This window comes from Balaenoptera ricei, chromosome 3, assembly GCF_028023285.1.
Source record: "Balaenoptera ricei isolate mBalRic1 chromosome 3, mBalRic1.hap2, whole genome shotgun sequence".
NCBI lineage: Eukaryota > Metazoa > Chordata > Mammalia > Artiodactyla > Balaenopteridae > Balaenoptera > Balaenoptera ricei.
In genome coordinates, this window is record NC_082641.1 from 167,293,155 (window position 1) to 167,319,229 (window position 26,075).

General features: G+C 35.2%; 2 pseudogenes; both read left to right on the forward strand.

The window, feature by feature from the left end:
- The first annotated feature begins 18,600 nt into the window (after positions 1–18,600).
- LOC132363973 (PHD finger-like domain-containing protein 5A) lies at positions 18,601–19,215 on the forward strand (annotated as a pseudogene).
- A 1,225-nt stretch (positions 19,216–20,440) lies between these two features.
- LOC132363448 (olfactory receptor 2T7-like) lies at positions 20,441–21,399 on the forward strand (annotated as a pseudogene).
- The last annotated feature ends 4,676 nt before the right edge of the window (positions 21,400–26,075 follow it).

The following is a 26,075-nucleotide window of genomic DNA, read 5'->3' on the forward strand; positions in this document are numbered from 1 at the left end:
TGCAGGAAAAAATCTGTAAAAAATACAAACACATAGAGGCTAAACAATACACTACTAAGTAATCAAGAAATCACTAAAGAAATCAAAGAGGAAATCAAAAAATACCTAGAAACAAATGACAATGAAAACACAATGACCCAAAACTTATGGGACGCAGCAAAAGCAGTTCTGAGAGCGACGTTCATAGCAATACAATCCTACCTCAAGAAACACGAAACATCTCAAATAAACAACCTAAACTTACACCTAAAGCAATTAGAGAAAGAACAACAAAAAAACCCCAAAGTTAGCAGAAGGAAAGAAATCATAAAGATCACATCAGAAATAAATGAAAAGGAAATGAAGGAAACAATAGCAAAGATCAATAAAACTAAAAGCTGGTTCTTTGAGAAGATAAACAAAATTGATAAGCCATTAGCCAGACTCATCAAGAAAAAAAGGGAGAAGACTCAAATCAACAGAATTAGAAATGAAAAAGGAGAAATAACAACTGACACTGCAAAAATACAAACGATCAAGAGAGATTACTACAAGCAACTCTATGCCAATAAAATGGACAACCTGGAAGAAATGGACAAATCCTTAGAAATGCACAACCTTCCGAGACTGAACCAGGAAGAAATAGAAAATATGAACAGATCAATCACAAGCACTGAAATTGAAACTGTGATTAAAAATCTTCCAACAAACAAAAGCCCAGCACCAGGTGGCTTCACAGGCAAATTCTATCAAACATTTAGAGAAGAGCTAACACCTATCCTTCTCAAACTCTTCCAAAATATAGCAGAGGGAGGAACACTCCCAAACTCATTCTACTGGGCTAACATCACCCTGATACCAAAACCAGACAAGGATGTCACAAAGAAAGAAAACTACAGGCCAATATCACTGATGAACATAGATGCAAAAATCCTCAACAAAATACTAGCAAACAGAATCCAACAGCACATTAAAAGGATCATACGCCATGATCAAGTGGGGTTTATCCCAGGAATGCAAGGATTCTTCAATATAAGCAAATCAATCAATGTGATACACCGTATTAACAAATTGAAGGAGAAAAACCATATGATCATCTCAATCGACGCAGAGAAAGCTTTCGACAAAATTCAACACCCATTTATGATAAAAACCCGCAGAAAGTAGGCATAGAGGGAACTTTCCTCAACGTAGTAAAGGCCATATATGACAAACCCACAGCCAACATTGTCCTCAATGGTGAAAAACTGAAACCATTTCCACTAAGATCAGGAACAAGACAAGGTTGCCCACTCTCACCACTATTATTCAACATACTTTTGGAAGTTTTAGCCACAGCAATCAGAGAAGAAAAAGAAATAAAAGGAATCCAAAGTGGAAAAGAAGTAAAGCTGTCACTATTTTCAGATGACATGATACTATACATAGAGAATCCTAAAGATGCTACCAGAAAACTACTAGAGCTAATCAATGAATCTGGTAAGGTAGGAGGATACAAAATTAATGCACAGAAATCTCTAGCATTCCTATACACTAATGATGAAAAATCTGAAAGTGAAATTAAGAAAACACTCTCATTTACCATTGCAACAAAAGAATAAAATATCTAGGAATGAACCTAGCTAAGGAGACAAAAGACCTGTATGCAGAAAATTATAAGACACTGATGAAAGAAATTAAAGACGATAGAAATAAATGGAGAGATATACCATGTTCTTTGATTGGAAGAATCAACATTGTGAAAATGACTCTACTACCCAAAGCAATCTACAGATTCAATGCAATCCCTATCAAACTACCACTGGCATTTTTCACAGAACTAGAACAAAATTTTTCACAATTTTTATGGAGACACAAAAGACCCCGAATAGCCAAAGCAATCTTGAGAACGAAAAATGGAGCTGGAGGAATCAAGCTCCCTGACTTCAGACTATACTACAAAGCTACAGTAATCAAGACAATATGGTACTGGCACAAAAACGGAAATATAGATCAATGGAACAGGATAGAAAGCCCAGAGATAAACCCATGCACATATGGTCACCTTATCTTTGATAAAGGAGGCAAGCATATACAGTGGAGAAAAGACAGCCTCTTCAATAAGTGGTGCTGGGAAAACTGGACAGGTACATGTAAAAGTATGAAATTAGAACACTCCTTAACACCATACACAAAAATAAACTCAAACTGGATTAAAGACCTAAATGTAAGGCCAGACACTATCAAACTCTTAGAGGAAAACATAGGCAGAACACTCTATGACATAAATCACAGCAAGATCCTTTTTGACCCAACTCCTAGAGAAATGGAAATAAAAACAAAAATAAACAAATGGGACCTAATGAAACTTCAAAGCTTTTGCACAGCAAAGGAAACCATAAACAAGACCAAAAGACAACCCTCAGAATGGGAGAAAATATTTGCAAATGAAGCAACTGACAAAGGATTAATCTCCAAATTTTACAAGCAGCTCATGCAGCTCAATATCAAAAAAACAAACAACCCAATCCAAAAATGGGCAGAAGACCTAAATAGACACTTCTCCAAAGAAGATATACAGATTGCCAACACACACATGAAAGAATGCTCCACATCATTAATCATTAGAGAAATGCAAATCAAAACTACAATGAGATATCATCTCACACCGGTCAGAATGGCCATCATAAAAAACTCTAGAAACAATAAATGGTGGAGAGGGTGTGGAGAAAAGGGAACCCTCTTGCACTGTTGGTAGGAATGTAAACTGATACAGCCACTATGGAGAACAGTATGGAGGTTCCTTAAAAAACTAGAAATAGAACTACCATACGACCCAGCTATCCCACTACTGGGCATATACCCTGAGAAAACCATAATTCAAAAAGAGTCATGTACCAAAATGTTCATTGCAGCTCTATTTACAATAACCAGGACATGGAAGCAACCTAAGTGTCCATCAACAGATGAATGGATAAAGAAGATGTGGCACATATATACAATGGAATATTACTCAGCCATAAAAAGGAACGAAATGGAGTTATTTGTAGTGAGGTGGATGGAGTGAGAGTCTGTCATACAGAGTGAAGTAAGTCACAAAGAGAAAAACAAATACCGTATGCTAACACATACATATGGAATCTAAAAAAAAAAAAAAAAAATTGGCCATGAAGAACCTAGGGGCAAGACAGGAATAAAGACACAGACCTACTAGAGAATGGACTTGAGGATATGGGGAGGGGGAAGGGTAAGCTGAGACAAAGTGAGAGAGTGGCATGGACATATATACACTACCAAACGTAAAATAGATAGCTAGTGGGAAGCAGCCGCATAGCACAGGGAGATCAGCTCGGTGCTTTGTGACCACCTAGAGGGGTGGGATAGGGAGGGTGGGAGGGAGGGAGACGCAAGAGGGAGGAGATATGGCAACATATGTATATGTATAACTGATTCACTTTGTTATAAAGCAGAAACTAACACACCATTGTAAAGCAATTATACTCCAATAAAGATGTTAACAAAAAGAATTGTACAGCATTAAGAAGTGGGATTTATCCTAGAAAGGTATGCAAAGCTGGTTCAACATTTTAAAACTGATTAATGTAATCAAAAAAACCAGTGTAAAGGTGTTCCCTTTTCTCCACACCCTCTCCAGCATTTATTATTTATTATTTTATTTTCTCCACACCCTCTCCAACATTTATTATTTGTAGACTTTTTTGATAATAGTCATTCTTTTTTAAATTTTATCAAATCTAGTTGATTTACAATGTTCTATTAATTTTAGCTGTACAGCAAAGTGACTCAGTTATACATATATGTGTTATTTCTTCATATTCTTTTCCATTATGGTTTATCACAGGATATTGAACATAGCTTCCTGTGCTATATAGTAGGACTTTGTTTTTCATCCATCCTATATATACTAGTTTGCATCTGCTAATCCCAATCTCCCAATCCTTCCCTCCCACCACCCCCACCCCCCCGGTAACCAGAAGTTTGTTTTCTATGTCTGTGAGTCTGTTTCTGTTTCATAGATGATAGTCATTCTGATCGATGTGAGGTGATACCTCACTGTGGTTTTGATTTGTGCTTCTCTAATAATTAACAATGTTGAGCATCTTTAATGTGCCTGTTGGATCATCTGTGTGTCTTCTTTGGAGAGATGTCTATTTACATCTCCTGCCCATTTTTTGATTTTTTTTTTTTTTTGGAACGTTGAGTGTATGAGCTATTTGTTTGTTTTGCATGTTTATCCCTTGTTAGACACATCGTTTGAAAATATTTTTTCCCATTCACTGGGTTGACTTTTCCCTTTTTTGATGGTTTCATTTGTTGTGCAAAAACTTTTAAGTTTCATTAAGTCCCATTACCTCATTTACTGTGCCTTGGGAAGCAGATCTAAGAAAATATTGCTATGATTTATGTCCAATAATGTTTTGCCTATGTTCTTTTCTAGGAATTTTATGATGCCATGTCATAATTAGGACTAAAACATTTTGAGTTTATTTTTGTATATGGTATGACAGAATGTTCTATTTCATTGATTTACGTGTAACTCTCCAGTGTTCCCAACACCACTTGCTGAAGAGACTGTATTTTCTCCATTGTGTATTCTTGCCTCCTTTGTTGTAGATTAATTGACCATAGGTGTGTGGGTTTATTTCTGGTTTCACTCTTCTGTTCCATTGATCTATATGTCTGTTTTTGTGCCAATACCACACTGTTTTGATTACTATAGCTTTGTAGTATTGTCTGAGGTCTGGAAAGGTTCTGCCTCCAGCTTTGTTCTTTTTCCTCAGGATTGCTTTGGCAATTCTGAGTCTTTTGTGTTTCCATATAAATTTTAGGATTATTTGTTCTAGTTCTGTGAACAATACCATGGGTATTTTGATAGGGATCTGATTAAATCTACAGATGGCTTTGTGTTGTATGGCCATTTTAACAATATTGTTCCAATTCAAGAACATGGAATATCTTTCAATTTCTTTGAGTCATATTCAAATTCCTTTATCAAAGTTTTATAATTTTCAGCATATAGGTCTTTCAGCTCCTTGGTTAAGTCTGTTCTTAGGAATTTTGGTTTTTTGATGCAATTTTAAACAGAATTTTTTTTAACTTTCTCTTTCAGATATTTCATTGTTAGTGTAAAGAAATGCAAAAAGTTTCTGTATACGAATCTGGCATCCTGCTATCTTTCTGAATTCATTTTTTAGTTCTAATAGTTTTGTTTTAGGGTTCACTATTTAGAGTATCATGTCTGCAAATAATGACAGTTTTACATCTTCCCTTCCAATTTGGATACCTTTTATTTCTTCTTCTTGTCTGATTGTGGAGGCTAGGACTTCCAATACCATGTTGAACAGAAGTGGTGATAGTGGGCGTCCTTGTCTTATTCCTTAATTTAGCAGGAATGCTTTCAGATTTTCACTGTTGAGTATTAGGTTGGCTGTGGATTTGTTGTAAATGGCTTTTATTACGTTGAGGCATGTTCCCCCTACACTCACTTTGGTGAGAGTTTTATCATAAATGGAAGTTGAATTATGTCAAATGCTCTTTCTCTGTCTATTGTTTTCAGTCATAATTTCTTCAAAAACAGTTTTGCTCCTCTTATCTCTCTCTCTTCTCCTGCTCAAACCCCTATTGAGCATGGTTTGGCATGCTTTATATTATGCCACAAATCTCATATGTTGCTTTCATTTTTTCATTTGTTTTTCTGTCTGCTGTTTTGACTGGGTGATTTCCATTTTTCTCTCTTTCAGATTACTTATTTATTCTTCTGCATTATTTAGTCTGCTATTCTTTGCTTCTAGCTTGGTTTTTATATTGGTAATTGACTTCCCTAATTTTGATTAGTTCCTCTTTATAGTGTCTAGGTCCTTGTTACTGTGATCTGTATTTCTATCCATGATCTTTGTTAATTATTTTATTAAGCATTTTATGACCTCCTCTTTGAACTCAGGTTCTAGTAGACTGGTGAGGTCTGCTACATTATCTGTTCTTTCAGGATATTTATCTTGTTCTTTTAATTGGAAGTTAGTTCTTTGCATTTTCATTTTACATAACTTTCTCTGTCTCTATGAATTTGGGAGAAATGGTTATCTACTCTGGTCTTGAATGGGTGTTTTTATATATGAGTATCCCTGTGTAGAATGAGTGAGTCCAATATTTTTGGTGAGAGGACTGTTTTTGGTATGGATGATGGCCATGTCTTTCCTCAGAGTTTGCTGGTCATTATCCCCTTGTTAGGGTTGTGATTGGTATTGTGGAAAAGAAATTTGTTAATATGATAGTATCTACAAAACAAACAAACAAAAAACCTCAGCAAGTTTTTTTAGCCCAAGTCCTCTTGAATCCAAACCTCATGAACTTGGCCAAATTTTAATGCTTCCTTTTCAAATAAATCCAAAAAGTTGAATACAGCTGGAGAGTAGCATGAAAGGGTAAGGAAAAATAAACAAACAACAAAAAAGTGAACAAATATCTAAACACTTGAACTAAAATGATAAAACTCCCAGGAAATAAACAGTGAAAAGCCACATGGCATTGGATATTGATCTACTTTATTGGATATGGCAACAAAATAATAGACAACAAAAACAAAAAATATATAAACTGTACTATATCAAAATTAAAGAGCAAACAAACAACTAAATGTCTGCATTAAAAGACACAGTCAACAGGGCTAAAAATGAGCCTATGTAATTTCAAAAATATTTGAAAATTCTATATCTGCTGAGAGGTTAATATTTAGAATTTGCATAAAAAACTCCTACAACTCAACAACAGATAAACAAATAACCCAATTAAAAAATTAGCAAAGGATTTACACAGACATTTCTTCTAGGAAAATATACAAATATCCAACAGTCATAAAATGCTGTTCGACATCACTAATCATTAGCAAATGCCAGTCAAAACCACTATAAGGTAACGTCTCATTCCAAGTAAGACGGCCCCTATTTTAAAAAAAATGCCAAAGATGTAGAAGAATTGGAACGCTTGTACACTGTTGTTGGGAATGTATAATAATGCAGCTGCTATGGAAACAGTATGGAAGTTCCTTAAAAAATTAAAAGTGGAATTACTCTATGATCCACTAATTCAACTTTTGAGTACGTATTCAAAAGAAATGAGAAATGAAAGCAGAGATCCAAAGAGATATTTATACACATGTGTTGTAGTATTATTCACAATAGCTAAAAGATGGAAGGACACAAGTGTCCAAAGACGGATGAATGAATAAACAAAATGTTGTATATACACACAATGGAATATAATTCACCTTTAAATAGGAAGTAATTCTGACTTATGCTATAAAATGGGTAAATATTGAGGACAATATGCTAAGTGAAATAACCTGTCACAAAAAGACAAATATTTTATGATTCCACTTATATGAGGTACCTAGAATTTTCAATATCATGGAGACAAAAAGTAGAAGCTGATAGTCAAAGGCTGGGGAAGGTAATCATGAGGAGTTATTTAATGTGTATATGGTTTCAGTTTTGGAAAATTAATCATTCTAGAGATTTGTTACACAACAATGTGAAAATGCTTAACAAGATCTGTACACTTAAAATTAAGGTGGTATATGTTATTTGTATTTCACAATTATATATAAAAATGTGATATATGAAAATATTAAATATAAGTTATCTCTAACCAACAAAAGCAGGAAAGTTTGAAGTTCAGTACTCAAATAAACTGAAGCTCAAGAGGAATGTATTATCATAATGTAAAAATAATTCAAAACAAACTTTTCAAGTTTGATTTTCCAGAGATACACTGTAAATCAAATTTTGCACTCTAATTTATTTTTAGAGAAAACTCTTTTTTCTCATTAATTCACTCCATCATGTTTTCCTAATCATTTACTAATGAATTACTAATTTACAAAATATCAATTTACTAATTATGAAATAAGAACTAGTAAGAATGTGAAGTCCCTAAAAGACAAAGGTGTATATGTATGTCATTCCTTTCTTCAAAAAATCCATAATGGGAGAGAGACAATCAGATCATTATTATTTATCATGGAAAGTATATTTACAGAGATAGCTACTGGGTGTATTGTGTCTAAGAGGCTGTTCAATTAACCCAGTCAGCAATGGCAAGAGTGAAATTTAAGGGAATATGGAGTAGCAGGTATCAGGGGAAAATACTACGGAAGATGTAACACCTAAGCCAGGTTCTTAAAGATGACTCACATTTAGAGTTAGGCAAAGATGTGAAGATATTCCAGGCAAGTTAATATTCTGGTAGCCCTCAACTCAATAGTGAAATTATCCTATATTTATTTAAAGGAAAAACGTGTTATTACAATGGGATATTCATAGAGAAAGAAGGTTACTAGAGTACACAAATTACTTTAATAAGGAGCAATTTAGCTCTGATCTCATATTTCCATTTCTAATTTCTCATATGCAAAACCATACAAACAATAACAACAAACTCAGCAGTTAATTAGAACCTGTGTTTTTAAAAGGATCTGGTGGTATGTCAACTCCTTTGGATAGCCTCTACTCTGACGTGACACCACTACCTACTTACATACCTCAACAAATTACATTTTTCATCTACAGTCAACAGTCTTCATAGCAGATATCCTGATGAATAAGTATTCTCTCCACTACAAAGCAATCATAATAATTTTATTATGACTAGATATATTGATATCCTAGATATCTCCCCAGCTGTTCTACATCCTAGATCTACTCTGCAGAGAGTTAAAATTATGAATGGCAGAAGGGTTGATGTTATTTCAAATACTAGCATGTTTGATCACAGAGCAACAGTATGGTAACATAAAAGATTAAGAAAATATGATCATCGTGCCTCAAAATGCTATGCAGATAAGCACATAAATATATTGAAGAAGCCAGATGTGTGCACTTATCTAGCAACCAATACTTCTATATCATAAAATTTTGTTGAGAAAATTAGTTTTCCATGACGTTCTGCTTGGTATGGTAAACATAATGCTACTAATATAGCTCCACTATTCTGTATGTAAAACCGTTTCTTAGTTTTCTTCTTAATAATTTAGTTTGTGTACAATTGTTATCGGCACAGTACTGATCTTCTAATCTATGACCATGGAGCATCTTCCCATTTAGGTAGGTCTTTCATTTCTTCCAGCAATATTTGTAATTTTCTGTATATAGGTCTTACACATTTTCTAATAGAATTGCTAGCAGTTATTCATATTCTAAATGCCATTGTATATTTAAAATTGTATTTTCTAATTTATGCTAATTGATTATTCACCTTGTATCCAGTGCTCACGTTACATGTTCTTCCCTGTTCTGTTTATTCTATGAAATTAGTGAGCTTCTGGTGTCTGGTATGGTTAAACTAATGGGAGAAAGTAGCAGGGTATTTGACGGTAATGGAACCACAGCCCACAAAGGACAGATTATAAACTCTAACCTGAACAAAACAAAGTTAGTGGCGTGCTTAAACAATACAAAGCAAATCAAAATGCATGTGTGTGGTGAATTAAGAAAAGACAGAGGCCTACCAGGAAGATGGAAGAGCCCCCTAAAAGGCATCTTACTCATACTTAAGTCATTGGCATAATATTTTCAAACCATCCTCAAGTGTGCCAAAATTAGTAGATATATTTTTCTATAGTTAAAGATAATAAATTTCCTGGTGGCATAAAATATAACCTTCATATAAAAATACATTTGTGTTTGCACATTTGTCATGGTATTAAACAAGAATCATAACATAATATTCAACATATATAATTCAAACTATATATGCAATAAATCTTGCTGCTAGCTTCATATTGATGAGAATGTCTATTTCTACTCTACATTCAGGAATTAAAGAAGTTACTACAGTGTGATGTCATGAACACAATATCCCCACCAAAATATATCCAGGTCAAGACTCCATTTATCGAAGGAGAGTCAAGATGGCAGAGGAGTACGAGGACATGGAGTTCACCTCTCCCCACAAATGCATCAAGAATACATCTATGAAACAATTCTCACAGAGCACCGACTGAACACTAGTAGAGGACCTCAGACACCTAAAAGGACAAGAAAGATCCCTGTATAACCGGGTATGACAAAAGAAAGAAGAAAAGAAGAGGAGTGGAAGTGGGGTGAGACCTGTGTCCCTGGTGGGGGAGCTGAAGGAGAGAAGAGGTTCCTGCATGTGGGGAAGCTCCCTCACAGGCGGGGAGATCAGCTGGGACAGAAGTGGAGCCTTGGGGGCTATTGGAGGGGATCCCAACAACCAGTCTGTGGCAGGAAGGACAGAGTGAGACCTACACAGAAGGTCTGTGCCACAGCCCTGCTTGCCTCAGCCTGAGACATATATCTGCTTGTGCAGAGAGTGGCTAGGTGCTGGAATGTGGGGTTTGGAGAGCAAACCCAGGGAAAGGACTGTTGTTGGCTGTGAGGAGACAGCCTGAGAGGATGTAAGTGAGGAAATCTGCAACCAGGAATACTTGTGGAGGAAACCCGGACTGCCAGAGAAGCAAAGCACCATTGCTGAGTGACATGCAAGGGGCAGGGCCACCATTGCAACCTCTCTCCCCACATTCCCACCTCTGCCTCCTCAGGCACTTAGGAAGGGCCCTTGCCAGGGCAGGCTCTCTTGCGCCTGTGACCTCTGGCTCCCCGACATGCCCTGTCACTGCCAAGGCCAGCTCTATTGTGCCCGTGGCCACCGGCTACCCTGTGTGCCCTGTCCCCACTGGGGCTTCTGTGACCCTGGCCACTGCAGCCTCCATGCCCCCTCCTCACCAGGGCAGACTCATGTGCTCTAGGACAGCCTCAGGAACAGATACCTGTGGGTGGCCCACACACAGAGGTGGGGCTGAAACCAGAGTTGAGCCCCAGGGGCTGTGCAACTAAGGAAGAAGAGCTGAAATCTCTCCTCGCAGCTGTGCAAACCATGAATTGAGACCACTATGACTAGCTTTGTAAACTCAACTCCTACAGAACATCTGGACAGACAATGAGTGCTCCCACAGCCAAGACAGGTCTAGCTTTAGCAGCTGTAGATTTTGTGGGCACATATACATGGGGGTTTGGCAAGGCCAGAGACTCAGCTGCTCCCATAGTGCCCACAGTGGGTCCAGATACATAATTAATGCAAACCTGGGGCCTGACTTCAGTGGGTCTATGCTGGTGGCCTGGTGAAAACAACATCTGAGAGACAGCAGGGTCAATTGCTGCATACCCACAGTTAAGGTGGGGCTGAGAGCTGTGTCAACCAGAGTGTAATCTGAGAGCTTGCACAGTGGGTAAAAGGTGACACAACAAAGCACACCCACAGGTGAACAGCTTGAGAGGAGGAATACTCAGTGGCTTCCCTCCCAATGCAAGTGTTCCAATCCTGTCTACCTCACACTACAGATCACAGATAAGCTAAGAAACAGATATGGGGTCCTCTACTCCAACAACTAGGGAGCAGACCCCACTTCTGACAGGGCAGTGACAGCCACAGAGCAAAGGGGAACACAGACCTGCCCATCAGCAGACAGGCTGTCGAAAGTCATACTGAGCTCACAGTCACCTCAAAACACACCACTTGACAAGGCCCTGTCCATTAGAAGAGCAAGACCAAGCTCCAACCACCAGAGGGCAGGCACCAGTCCCTCCCACCAAGAGGACTGCACAAGCACCCAGACCAACCTTACCCACTAGGGGGCAGACACCAGAAGCAAGAACTATGATCCTGCAGCCTGAGGAAAGGAGACCACAAACAGAGAATGTTACACAAAATGAGACAATAGAGAAATATTTTGCAAAGGAACACAATAAAAACCCACAAGAACAACTAAATGAAGAGGAGATAGGTAATCGACCTGAAAAAGAATTTAGAGTAATAATAGTAAACATGATCCAAAATCTCGGAAAAAGAACGGAGGCACATATCGAGAAGATGCAAGAAATGTTTAACAAGGAGCTAGAAGATATAAAGAACAAACAGTTGAACAATACAATCATGGAGATGAAAACTACACTAGAAGGAATCAATACCAGAATAACTGAGGCAGAAGAACAAATAAGTGAGCTGGAAGACAGAGTGGTGGAAATCACTGCCACAGAACAGAATAAAGAAAAAAGAATGAAAAGAAATGAGAACACTCTCAGAGACCTCTGGGACAATATTAAACACACCAACATTTGCAATATAGGTGTCCCAGAAGGAGAAGAGCAAGAGAAAGGGCCTGAGAAAATACTTGAAGAGATTATAGCCAAAAACACTCACTCAAGTCCAGGAAGCACAGAGAATCCCCTACAGGATGAAGCCAAGGAGGAATGTGGCAAGACACATATTAATCAAACTAACAAAAATTAAAGACAAAGAAAAAATATTAAAAGCAACAAGGGAAAAACAACAAATAACATACAAGGGAATTCCCATAAGGTTATCAGATGATTTTTTTCAGCAGAAACTCTGCAAGCCAGAAGGGAGTGACATGATATATTTCAAGTGATGAAAGGAGAAAAACCTACAACCAAGAATACTCTAACCAGCAAGGCTCACTTCAGATTCGATGGAGAAATCAAAAGCTTTACAGACAAGCAGAAGCTAAGAGAATTCAGCACCACCAAACCACCATTGCAACAAATGCTAAAGGACTTCACTAGGCAGGAAAGAGACCAGCAATTTATAACAACCTTGTAAATATATAGATTGCTATATCAAAGCCCCATGGGAACAGCAAACCCAAAAACTACAATAGATACACAAGCAAAAAGGAAAAAGCAACCCAAACACAACACAAGAGAAAGAAGAACAAACAAAGCCTAAAGTTAGTAGAAGGAAAGAAATAATAAAGATCACAGCAGAAATAAATAGAGGCAAAGTAAACAATAACAAATATCAATGAAACTAAAAGCTGGTTCTTTGAGAAGATAAACAAAATTGATAAAGCTTTAGCCAGACTCATCAAAAAAAAGGGAGAGGACTCAAATCAATAAAGTTAGAAATGAAAATGGAGAAGTTATAACTGGCACCACAGAAATAAAAAGGATCCTAAGAGACTGCTACAAGCAACTGTATGCCAATAAAATGGACAACCTAGAAGAAATGGACACAATCTTAGAAAGGTACAACCTTCCCAGACTGAACCAGGAAGACATAGAAAATATGAACAGACAAATTATAAGTACTGAAATTGAAACTGTGATTTAAAAACTTCCAAGAAACAAACGTCCAGGACCAGATGGCTTCACAGGCCAATTCTATGAAACATTTAGAAAAGAGTTAACACTTATCCTTCTCAAACTCTTCCAAAATATAGCAGAGGGAGGAACACTTCCTAACTCATTCTACAAGGCCACCATCACCCTGATACCAAAACCACACAAAGGTATCACACACAAAAAAAGGAAAATTACATGCCTATATCACTGATGAACATAGATGCAAAATTCCTCAACAAAATACTAGCAAACCGAATCCAACAACATATTAAAAGTATCATACACCATGATCAAGTGAGATTTATCTCAGGTATGCAAGGATTCTTCACTATACACAAATGAATCAATGTGACACACTGCATAATAAACTGAATAATAAAAACCATACGATCATCTCAATAGATGCAGAAAAGCTTTTGACAAAATTCAACACCCATTTATGATAAAAACTCTCCAGAAAATGGACACAGAGGGAACCTACCTCAACATAATAAAGGCCATATACGACAAACCCATAGCAAACATCTTTCTCAATGGTGGAAAACTGAAAGCATTTCCTCTAAGATCAGGAACAGAACAAGGATCTCCACTCTCTCCACTTTTATTCAACATAGTTTTGGAAGTCTTAGTCACAGGAATCACAGAAGGAAAAGGAATTACAGGAATCCAAATTGGAAAAGAAGAAGTAAAACTGTCATTGTTTGCAGTTGACATGATACTATACATAGAAAATCCTAAAGATGCTACCAGAAAACTACTAGAGCTCATGAATGAATTCGGTAAAGTTGAAGGATACAAAATTAATACAGAAAAATCTCTTGCATTCCTATACAATAACAATGAAAGATCAGAAAGAGAAATTAAGGAAACAGTCTCATTTATCATTTCATCAAAAAGAATAAAATACCTAGGAATAAACCTACCTAAGGAGGCAAAAGACCTGTACTCTAAAAACTATAAGATGCTGATGATAGGAATTGACGATGACACAAACAGATAGAGAGATATACTGTGTTCCTGGATTAGAAGAATCAATATTGTGAAAATGACTATACTACCCAAAGCAATCTACAGATTCAATGCAATACATATAAAATTATCAATGGCATTTTTCGCAGAACTAGAACAAAAAGTCTTGTAATTTGTATGGAGACACAAATGACTGTGAATAGCCAAAGCAATCATGAGAAAGAAAAAATGAGCTGGAAGAATCAGGCTGCCTGACTTCAGACTATACTACAAAGCTACAGCCATGAAAATAGTATGGTACTGGCACAAAAACAGAAATATAGATCAATGGAACAGGAGAGAAAGCCCAGAGATAAACTCACACACCTATGGTCACCTAGTCTATGATAAAGGAGGCAAGAGTATACAATGGGAAAAAGAGTCTCTTCAATATGTGGTGCTGGGAAAACTGGACAGCTACATGTAAAAGAATGAAGTTAGAACATTCTCTAACACTATACAGAAAAATAAACTCAAAATGGATTAAAGAACTAAATGTAAGACCAGATACTATAAATCTTTTAGAGGAAAACAGGCAGGACGCTATCTGACATAAATCTCAGCAAAATCTTTTTAAATCTGTCTCCTAGAGTAATGAAAATAAAAACAAAAATAAGCAAATGGGACCTAATTAAACTCAAAATTTTTTGCACAGCAAAGGAAACCATAGCAAAACAAAAAGACAACCCACAGAATGGGAGAAAATATTTGCAAACAAAGTGACCAATTAGGGATTAATCTAAAAATATACAAACAGTTCATGTAGCTCAATATCAAAAAACAAGAACCCAATGAAAAAAATGAGCAGAAGATCTAAATAGTCACTTCTCCAAAGAAGACATAAAGATGGCCAAGAGGCACATGAAAAGATGCTCAACATCACTAATTATTAGAGAAATGCAAATCAAAATTACAATGAGGTATCTCCTCACACCAGTCAGAATGGCCATCATCAAAATATCTACAAACAATAAATGATGGAGAGGGTGTGGAGAAAAGGGAACCCTCTTGCACTGTTGGTGGGAATGTAAATTGGTACAGCCACTATGGAGAATAGTGTAGAGGTTCCTTAAAAAAAATAAAGTGCCATATGATCCAGCAATCCCTCTCCTGGGCATATATCTGGAAAAGATGAAAACTCTAATTAGAAAAGATACATGCACTCCAATGTTCATAGCAATGCTATTTACAATAGCCAAGACATGGAAGAAACCTAAATGTTTATCGACAGGTGAATGAATAAATAAGATGTGGTATATATATATATATATATATATATATATATATATATATATATATACACAATGGAATACTACTTAGCCACAAAAAAAGAATGAAATAATGCCATTTGCAGCAGCATGAATGGACCTAGAGATTATCATACTAAGTGAAGTCAGACAGAGAAAGACAAATACCATATGATATCACTTACATGTGGAATCTAAAATATGATAAAACGAGCTTATTTACAAAACAGAAACAGGCTCACAGACATATACAATAAACTTATGGTTGCCAAAGCATATGAAAAATTATCAATGAAAATATCTGAATCACTTTGCTGTATACCAGAAACTAACACAATATTGTAAATCAACAATACTTCAATAAAAACTTTTTTTAAAAAGAGTACGTTTTTCTTGCCTTTGATGTGCATTATTTTCACCAATAACCAGTGATAATTCAATTAACGTTTGTTTTTTTTTTGTCACAGTATAGTCTGGACTACCTGTTCCATCTTCCACTGGCAATTATTGTACCATTCTATTGTCATCTGATCAGATTAGGAGATCAATTTCCAATTCCTATTTTTGAATTTCTATCTCCTAGCACATTTTTTGGCAAAAAAAAAAAAAAAAAAAATGCTGTGTATAAAGCATTTGTATTATATTGTAAATAGAATTCACTCATTATTTTCCAGGTATAATTGATTTTACCATAGGAAATTAGATGCTTGTTTATATTTTAGAAGGGCTGGAAGAATGAAGGCAATTTTGGGGTGGTCTTAGAAACTCACTTGGAGGGTGCTACAAATCTCAGGATTTGTGTGATGCTCCTACAGATGGTCTCAGTCTCTAGCACCTATGTAGTATATTTCCTAGAAGCTCACCAGGAAGCTAATTAAAACTCATGTCTGCTTATACATCTGCCTTCCTCAGATAATAACGCCTTTTATTCTCTTCTATTTTTCAAATCATGTGTCAATTCCTCTCATTTGTAAATGTTAGCCATGAACCATACAGGTAATGGTATTCTGGGAAACATGGGTCGAGTGGATGACAACCTAATAACAGAGAGCCTGGTATATGAAGATTGTTACTCATGTTAGAAGTAGTGTGATTTTTTGGACTTTATGCTTCTTTAATAGAAAGGAGATCTTACTGAATAGTCCTTATATTCCCAATTATTTTCATTGATAACAAAACTAGATTAAAACTTTGAGTTATCTTTAAAAAATTCTAAAGTATTATTGTGCATATGCTATTTTAAAGCCCAAAGGAAACTTTAAAAAAAGACTGAATTTAAGAGAAAAAAAAATATATTAATTCCAAAATTGTTTTTACACTTTGCCCTTTTTAGTAATTATAATGCTAATAATTGGGGTTTTTTACCCTTTTTCTGAATATTTTGGTAACTTTTGCACAAATGAGCACAGTTGTGAAAGGAGAGATGGGCTTTCTAATTACATGGGCTTTCTAATTACATGGCTGTTGTAATGATTTTGAGGTGTGTTGAAGTCCCTCTCAAATGCTGATTTCTGTTGAATTTAGATTTTCACACTATATTTAAAATTTTTCTGAGTAAAAAATTCGAAATCAAAACTTTAGTGATATTAAAGTTGTGTGGATGTAAAACATGGTGGCTATGATCACAGGCACTGAAGCAGTGTTATTCACAGTGCCTTACTGGCAGGGACATTAGCAGGCCTGAGGATTTAATATAAAGGTAAAGTACTTAGAATTCTGGTTGACACATAGAAAGTAATCAATAAATAATAACACAAGTTTGATATACAAATACACATTAGAAAAATCCAATGGCTAACACTACAACCAATACTACATCAAACGAATCTCACCATGTGACCTAACCTAACTAACCTCACAGTGTAACCTAATTATCTCCCCAGTAACTAAAATTCAGCTAGATGTATCATTCCCAAATTAAGCTCAACTTCTGAGAAACATTATATATGCCTCTCTATATATAGAAAAATGAGAATAATTTTGCAATTAGAGTGCTCAGGGTTACTTTAATAAGATATGTGCAATAGTATCACAAATGTACAAAATTCACAAAGGTAGATGCATATTTCTAGTTGAAAAAGACCCAGAAACTTAATGTACATGGGTGATATAATATTAAGGAAATAGAGTCACACATGTAGTTCATTAAAAATATATGTTGGCTGTTACATAAGTCTCTAGTTTGTGTGTGTGATATGACCAGAAGGTAAAACAAAACTATATAGATCAATTCATAGTCCTAATTATATTTAGTCATAAAATTCAAGCTCAACTCCACATTGTGAAACTTTTATTCTCTCCTGTGCATCTTTCACTGTCCTAAGAAATTTGCAATAATTAATTAACATTATCCTCACAAAACCCTATACATGCATCCTCTTATTATCCCATTTTATACATGAAAAACCAAAGGTCAAGTAACATATCTGAGGTCACTAAACAATGGTGAAGTCAGGAAAGAAGTACACTTGCTCTGGATCTTAAATGACAGATATTCTATAGTCACATCTATTAAATTCTGAACTGGGATATTGACATGGCAATTTTTGAACTGTCAAGGTGGAGAAATCTTGTGCCGATAAACAAACGATTATGAAGTTGACTGATATTATTGTTTGTTTCTAAGGGGACAGACTTATTTATTTGGGTATTTGAAGGACAACAGAATGATTATGCTACTGTCTACCTAAAGGAGGAGAGAGGCAAACAAGGGACATTTTCTCTGAGGACAGTACAGGTGGAATTATAAGTTGTCACAACTCATTATGGTAGAGAGATTTTTGTGGGCTATTTAACCTCCTTAGTTCATTGATAATGTATGGACCTGACATCAAGAGAAGATGAGTCACTCTGGATATTTCTATGTGCAATGCTTCCGTCTACATAAAGAAATTTCTGGTGATATTTTGAGGGAAAAAATTACAATTTATAGCTAGTATTTCTGAAAAAAAAATTGGATTTATTTGATGCCAAATAATTAGTTGAAAGGCTTGATGTTGACCAGGCACTTTTCTTTACAAGACACAACATCAGCCTTGTTTTGCAATACAGGCAAAAATAAAATTACAGAATAATTTATTCAAAATTGTAATTCAATATAAATAATAAGTGAAATAGAGCAATACTTTTAAATACCAGATTTATGTACTTACCACATGTATCTGATGTGATATATCCTTCCATTAAAAAACAGAAAAGAGGGCTTCCGGTGGCATAGAGGGAGCTATGGCTAAACATCACCCGGACTTGATCTTTTGCCGCAAGCAGGCTGGTGTTGCCATTGGAAGACTGTGTGAAGAACGTGATGGCAAGTGTGTGATCTGTGACTCCTATGTGCGTCCCTGCACCCTGGTGCACATATGTGATGAATGTTAACTATGGCTCTTACCAGGGACACTGTGGGATCTGTGGAGGCCCCGGGGTTTCGGATCCCTATTATTGTAAGGAGTGCACCATCCAGGAGAAAGATAGAGATGGTTGCCCAAAGATTGTCAATTTGGGGAGCTCTAAGACAGATCTCTTTTGTGAACGCAAAAAATATGGCTTCAAGAAGAGGTGATTGGTGGGCTGCCTCTTCCTCCCCCCGTCAAGCTGCTGCAGCTGCCAAAAGAAACGCCTACAGAAAGGAAATGGAGCACACAGCGTCACCTGAATTGCCTATAGTACACTGGCACCTTTCCACCCTTTCCTCTCCTCTCACCCAGCCATGGTAGGAATGGAAAAAAAAGATTCTTCGCAGAGCACTCTGGCAGACTGTACCACAGACAAATTAATAGATTGGTTCATGGCATTCCTTAAATTCAAGAAGCAGGTCTGTGTTAATCCACATCGAGAAGTTTTGTACACCAAAAGCTGCTAAAACAGGAATGATATATCATTTCAGTCTTCTGTTTGAGGAGCTGGCTGTGAGGCCGGCTGCAGTGAGAAGCATGGCCCTGCAGCAGCTCTGACGGCAGCTGTCCTTGAGGAAACATCTGCAGCGCGGTGGGGGCTCTCAGAACAGTCAGTGTGGGCATTTCATCTTGTAACACCCACCAGGTGGCGCTGCATCGTGTGATGTTTCTTCTAAAAATTGGAAACCCTTTCTGTTGCTATTGTATTCATAAAGTAGGCGTTTATTTTCTGGTAGTCAGCCCCTTCCCGATTTAATTTTAACTCTAGGAATTTTAATCATCCAGGAATTTGTGATTCAAAATAAAGGTATTGGGATTCATTTAAAAAAAAGAAAACAGAAACTTGGCTCAATTTTTGAATTCCAAAATATACATACCCAGAATGTATAGCCATTGAATATCTTTTAACATGGACAGTGGGATTTATCTATTTGCTTACTTACTTACTTATGGATTTATTTGCCTCTGAAGATTCAAATTAGGAATCTTTTTAAAATTTGTAAGTGTAAAACTTTTGACTTTATCAAAATAAATGTAACAATTTAATATATTTTGTTGAAAAAAGATACATTAGGGAAAATGCATCTTTTACTCCTAGTCTTAATTAAGCACAAAGGACTGCATATTTGATATGCTTGTTATTCATAATACTTAAACAGTGTAAAAGGTAAGTACTTGAGTTAAAACTGGTTAAACTTTGAGCCGTTTGGATTTTAAGATCCTACTAGTTATTTCAGTTGAATAAATTGACTCTTCATGTAAAAAAAATCTATGCAGTTTCTTAATAAGTTGTCAGTCACATCTGTAAATGTGTTTTTAAAAAGTCTTCAGTACTTAAAATATTGAAAATATAATTGACATATATACACTAATATGTATAAAATGGATAACTAATAAGAATCTGCTGCATAAAAAATTAATAAAATAAAATTTTAAATTAAAAAAATTTTTAATTAATTAATTTTAAAAAAAGAAAATATAATTTTCACCAAATTATGGACTATAATATAAACTATCATTTGTGGAAATCATTTGAACAACATGAGGTAAAATAACATTTTATATTAATACTAAAACAACAGTCTATGACTATGTCTACTTTCTTGCATGTTAATTTTCACTTTGGAGTGGGTAAACGGAACCAAATACTCACTTCATGTGGTCTTGGACTTCAAGAAATCACATACCAAGTTGTTTGGTTGTAAACAAGAAGAGCAGCCAATTGGAAGTAACTCAAAATTTCAAAATTCTTACTGAGTGTCTAAAGTCTTTATGGCGCTGTAATAACACTATCTGTTCGAGGGAGAACATCACACTAAGAGAGGATCACCTCCATACTCCTATGAAATTTCTTCTCAGTTAACTTTCTTTGATGGACCTCTTGTATATCTCTACTCTTGTCTGGAAGAAACAACATTTCCTATACTAATTGTGTAACTCAGCTCTTCCTGTTCATGACTCTTGTGGGAGCAGAGTGCCTTCTCCTGGCAGTCATGGCTTACGACCGCTATGTGGCAATATTCCATCCCCTCCACTACTCAGTTCTCATGTGCCCTACAGTTTGTATTTTCATGGTGGCTGGCACCTGGCTGGATGCACTTCTCAATGCCTTCATCCATGTTGTCTATGTTTTGAATCTTCCTTATTGTGGCTCCCGGGAAATCCATCATTTCTTTTGTGAGATCCCAGCTCTCCTGAAACTTGTTTGTGCTGACACTTCTCTTTATGAAAATGGTCTTTTTGTCAGTGGTGTTGTATTTCTCCTCTTTCCAATATCTGCCATCATGGCTTCATATGGGCAGATTCTCTACACTGTTTTGAGATTAGGATTAAACATGGGGATGAGGAGGACTTTGGCAACGTGTTCTTCCCATATGATTGTGGTGACTCTCTTCTATGGAATAGTCATCATCAAGTATTTTCTCCTCAAAGCCTATCACACTGCTGAGCAGGACAAAGTGGTCTCTATCTTTTACACCATCCTCAATGCTCAATCCCCTCATCTACAGTCTGAGAAACAGAGATGGCTGGAGCCCTCAGGAAAGTCTTCAGAAGACAAGTAACCTTACAAAGTTGATATCTATTGAGAATAGGAGAAGAAAGGATAGACCTTAGTTACAGAAGGATTTCACTGTAACAGAGATGAGCAATATACAGCCAGCAAATGGTACTTTTCTGTAGACATCTCATGGCCAAACCACTTCACCCTATCCCCTGTGGACTACTAATGAAACAGAGCCTGGCTTCCTGCTATGCCTCATAAGATCTTCACAAATTTATTAAGAAAAATGCCATGTCAGAAATCTGCCAGTCGACAATCAATATAAAAAACAACTTTTTTTTTTTTAATTAGGGAAGAGAAAAAATGTGAATCCTAAGTATTATTGACTCTATACTACATTTTAAACTAATTTTCCCTAAACCACTGTATTGTAACAATATTTGTCAATACTTATAATACATTGCTCAGAACTTTGTTTTCCAATTCTTATGACAACATATTTAATTTTGAACATATTATTCAAGTGTGGCTCACAAACACAAAATTTTCTTCTTGTTCTTACCACTTTATATTGGAAGTGATGTTGTATGTTTGTTTTGTTTTGTTTTGTTTTACTAATTTCTAGAACCACAATAGTATAGCTTTGATAATATTTATCTAATCATCTATAGTAGTTTGACTTTAATTATAGCAGTTTATTTAACTATTTTTTAAATTTATCATACCATTTCCTTCCAATTTATAAACTTCTTTCTATGAAAGGCCCCACTTTGTGAAAAATACTTTTTTCTTGCTAAATCTTCAAAAGTGAAAATAATGGGTCCAAGGGAATAATTATTTTTTGATGTTTTTTTCTTATCAAATTGATGAGTCATGTACATTTATAACATAACAAATAGATATGTATATGTGTGTGCATAGTTTATGTGTATACAAACCAATTCATAAAATTGGTATATATGATTTTATGCTTTTTATTTTATTGAGTTAGTAAATGATGAGTCCTCAATGTAATTGCAATATATATTTATTCATTTAGTTTCAATTGATTTTGAAAATTTTTCTTGTGTGTGTGCTATATTAACATTCTTTTTTTTTTTTTTTAATTTATTTATTTATTTATTTATTTTTGGCTGTGTTGGGTCTTCGTTTCTGTGAGAGGGCTTTCTCCAGTTGCGGCGAGCGGGGGCCACTCTTCATCACAGTGCGCGGGCCTCTCACTGTCGCAGCCTCTCCCATTGCGGAGCACAGGCTCCAGACACGGAGCACAGGCTCCAGACGTGTAGGCTCAGTAGTTGTGGCTCACGGGCCTAGTTGCTCCGTGGCATGTGGGATCCTCCCGGACCGGGGCACGAACCCGTGTCCCCTGCATTGGCAGGCGGATTCTCAACCACTGCGCCACCAGGGAAGCCCTATATTAACATTCTTGTTTTGGATTTTTTCATGCTACACTTACCCATTTATTATTTCTGATTTATATTTTTTACATATTTGACTTATTGACATATTTGACCTTTAACAATTTATTTTTAAAAATCCATTAATTCTCTTATAGTTCAATGCTGTGGCCATAAATTACACATTTGAATTTATACAGCTTTCACTGAGTAATTTTGGTTATTAAGAAATATTATCACTCCACATAATTTGTTTTGTACTTTCATTTATCTTTTTACTGGTTGTTTTTGTCTTTTAAATGTAACTTAGAATTACATCTTCAACTAGATTAAAAATATTTTATCCTTGTGTCTACATATAGTCCTGCAGCTGTATTTAATAAGCAATAAATTGTCTCTCATTCTGAAAAGATACTTAATTAGATATTATGTTCTCAGCTAGACCTGATTCACCACAGTAATGAAAGTAAATATAATTGTTTTCCAGAGATAACAACTGTTCTCATTCTTATAGTTTTATAATATACTCTAATATTTGATATTTTTTTATCCCTGCTTATATTTTTAATAAACACACTCTATTAATTGCATGATAATGGGTCCTATGGAGATTTTCAGGCGTAAGTAATGATTCTTCAATAGAGAAAATCTGACAGGAGATGTTTAATAAATAGAGCAAAAATAAACTGAAATGAATGTAAAAAGTGTGCATGTAAAAATTATTTCTTTGTATTAGGTGGCCATCTTTGTTCACTTACTTATTTAAAAGAGAATTATTTCTCTTTTCTCACTTTTCTAGATAGCCAATATTTTCAAACTGTGATTTTTTCAGGTAACAAAGCACCAGAATTTCATAAACTAATATACATTAAATTGTCCCAGTATTTCAGTCACCCTATAGATAAATGTTTTACCTCTCCCATAGGTTTAACCTACCCCATAGCATATCTGGACTCTCTACTTCAGGAAAATGAACTATACAAATTGGGTATATTGAACAGATAACCCCTTGTTGCAATATTTCTGGTAACCACACATCTGTATATTCAGAAAATACATCTCCTTCATTTTCATTGTCAGGGTCTTGACTTGTCTGTCCATCACAGTATCCTAACCCTTAGTGATATGTACAAACATGTAATTCAGGCCCAGACAATATTGCTCCATCTCTCTGGCCACAAATACTGACCCAGCAATGTGCATACATTCAAATCAGGATCACCCATTCTCTTCCTTTCGATTTTTGGAAGTTAATCTAGTTGGCAAATCAAGAAGCCACAAATTTCTCTTTCAGGTGAAATATTCAATTTAGCAAAGACTTCTGTTACTCTTCATAGTGTTTGAAAACCCATTGAATCTATATTTAAAATTACTTGTCACATACAAATATTAATACTAATAGAAAAATCCCTAGATTTTGAAATAACAAACATACATTTTCCCATGGATTATCAGATGGAGCTGAGCCACTCCTGTGTTTCTCACCCAGGAATGGCTTTCTACCATTGGCCACCCTTCTCAACTGTACATTTTCATTTATGTGCATTAGCAGACAGGTCTCTGTGAATACTGAATTTGCTATTCTTTTAAAGAGAAGACTTTACTATGTCCTTAGTAACCATTCATATAGTTTAACTAGGGAGTGTTACTATATGTATAATGTTAAGATTTTTGATACCTATGTACAAGAAGACTGAAATTGTATATGGATTTATAATCCATTTACCAATGTACAAGAATGTGCATTCTCCTTCCTGCTTTGCTAACATTGTCCAGTTAGTTAACTTAAAAAATATTTTACTTACCTTGTACCAATGATGAGAAATTTTTAAATGCATTTTTCTACATTTTAGCATTGTGTTCTTGAACTTAATCAGTCTTTATATTAGAGTGTTTGTATCTTTTTTGACAGATTATTTTTTTAACATTGAACATATTAAATTATTTCATATGCATATGAGAAATTGTGTTTATTTTTTCTGCTACCTCATAGTATTTCATGTGTCAGAATTTGGAAGTAGCAGAGATAAAAGCACTGGATTACAAAAATAGTAAGTTGTGTTTATTATGCATATAAAAATGGTTTATTACCTAGGAGATTTTAAACTAACAATGGAACGAGGCTCAGAGGAATATTGTTATAAGACAGCCTATAGAGTGTGAGCACAGAGGCTGTTTATTATTTACAGTGATTGGTTATAAAATTAGAGCTTTCCAAGAGGTAGATAGAGGATTGGTTAAAGTGGTTACCTCATAGCTATTTGGGGGAACAGTTTGTTTTGGTTATGATTTCCAGAGGCATTTAAAAGAAGTGGTCTATGATAAGTTTTCCTTGCTGTGCAGAATAAGCTAAGTTAGGTTTTGCTTGTATGTCTTAATTGGTTTTGCCTGCTCAGGTAATTTTCAAGTCTGGTATCTATTTGTACTTGATTTTAACACTTGGTTTGACTTCAGATATGGGCAAAAGGCCACCAAAAATATATTTACAAGTTATTACAAAGAAATAGCTTAAGAAATAAATAAATGTGAGCTTAAGAGATTCTCTTTTTACCCATAACTTAGATATAAAGAAAGAAGAAAATATCAAATCTTAAGAAGAGATTGCTGAATCTTAACTATCATTTTACAATGCCACCACTAAGTGAACACAAAAAAATTATATGCATTCATGCTTAACAGTGCGGGCACTTAATTGTATTTAAAACGTTAACATTTAATCACACTCTGAGTCATATCATGTAGGATGACCAGTGTTCAACATATGTTCAAACTAAGATTTATCTCTCTGGAGAGTATTTTGTTCCATTTAGTTTTGAGTATCTTATTGTTAATTTATTTGGGTATGTTTTGAAATTTCTCTTCTCTAATTTGGATGTTGACACATCTGCTTTTGCTATTATTTATTTTTGTTTTATAAAAGGCTATTTACCTAGGTACAGCTTAACTGTGACCCTTTCATTTTTATATATTGCTTTGAATTAACTCCTTAGTCCATAGATATGTAACTATGCCATTAAAAGTTATTACTCTTTTACTAGAAAACTTTTACAGAGAGTGTTTTTAATTTTTAAGATGTTGACAACTTTAAACTTCAAATTTTTACTTGGGAGAAATGTTCACCATGTTTCTGTCTATTCATGCAGTTTATAACTTTATAGTAAAATAATGTGACATGAATTATAATAATTTGTTGAGAATTTGGAAAAAATAAACAATTCATTTTTGGTGAATATTTCTTAGATGTTAGAAAATATACAACTCCCATTATTTTACAAAATGCTTATGATTTATTATTCATTTTGTGTATCACTTAAAACAAACTTAATAATTAGATAATTTAAGAATTTTTCATTTATTTTGCCTTATTTTTCTGCCAAACACAATTTGGTTTA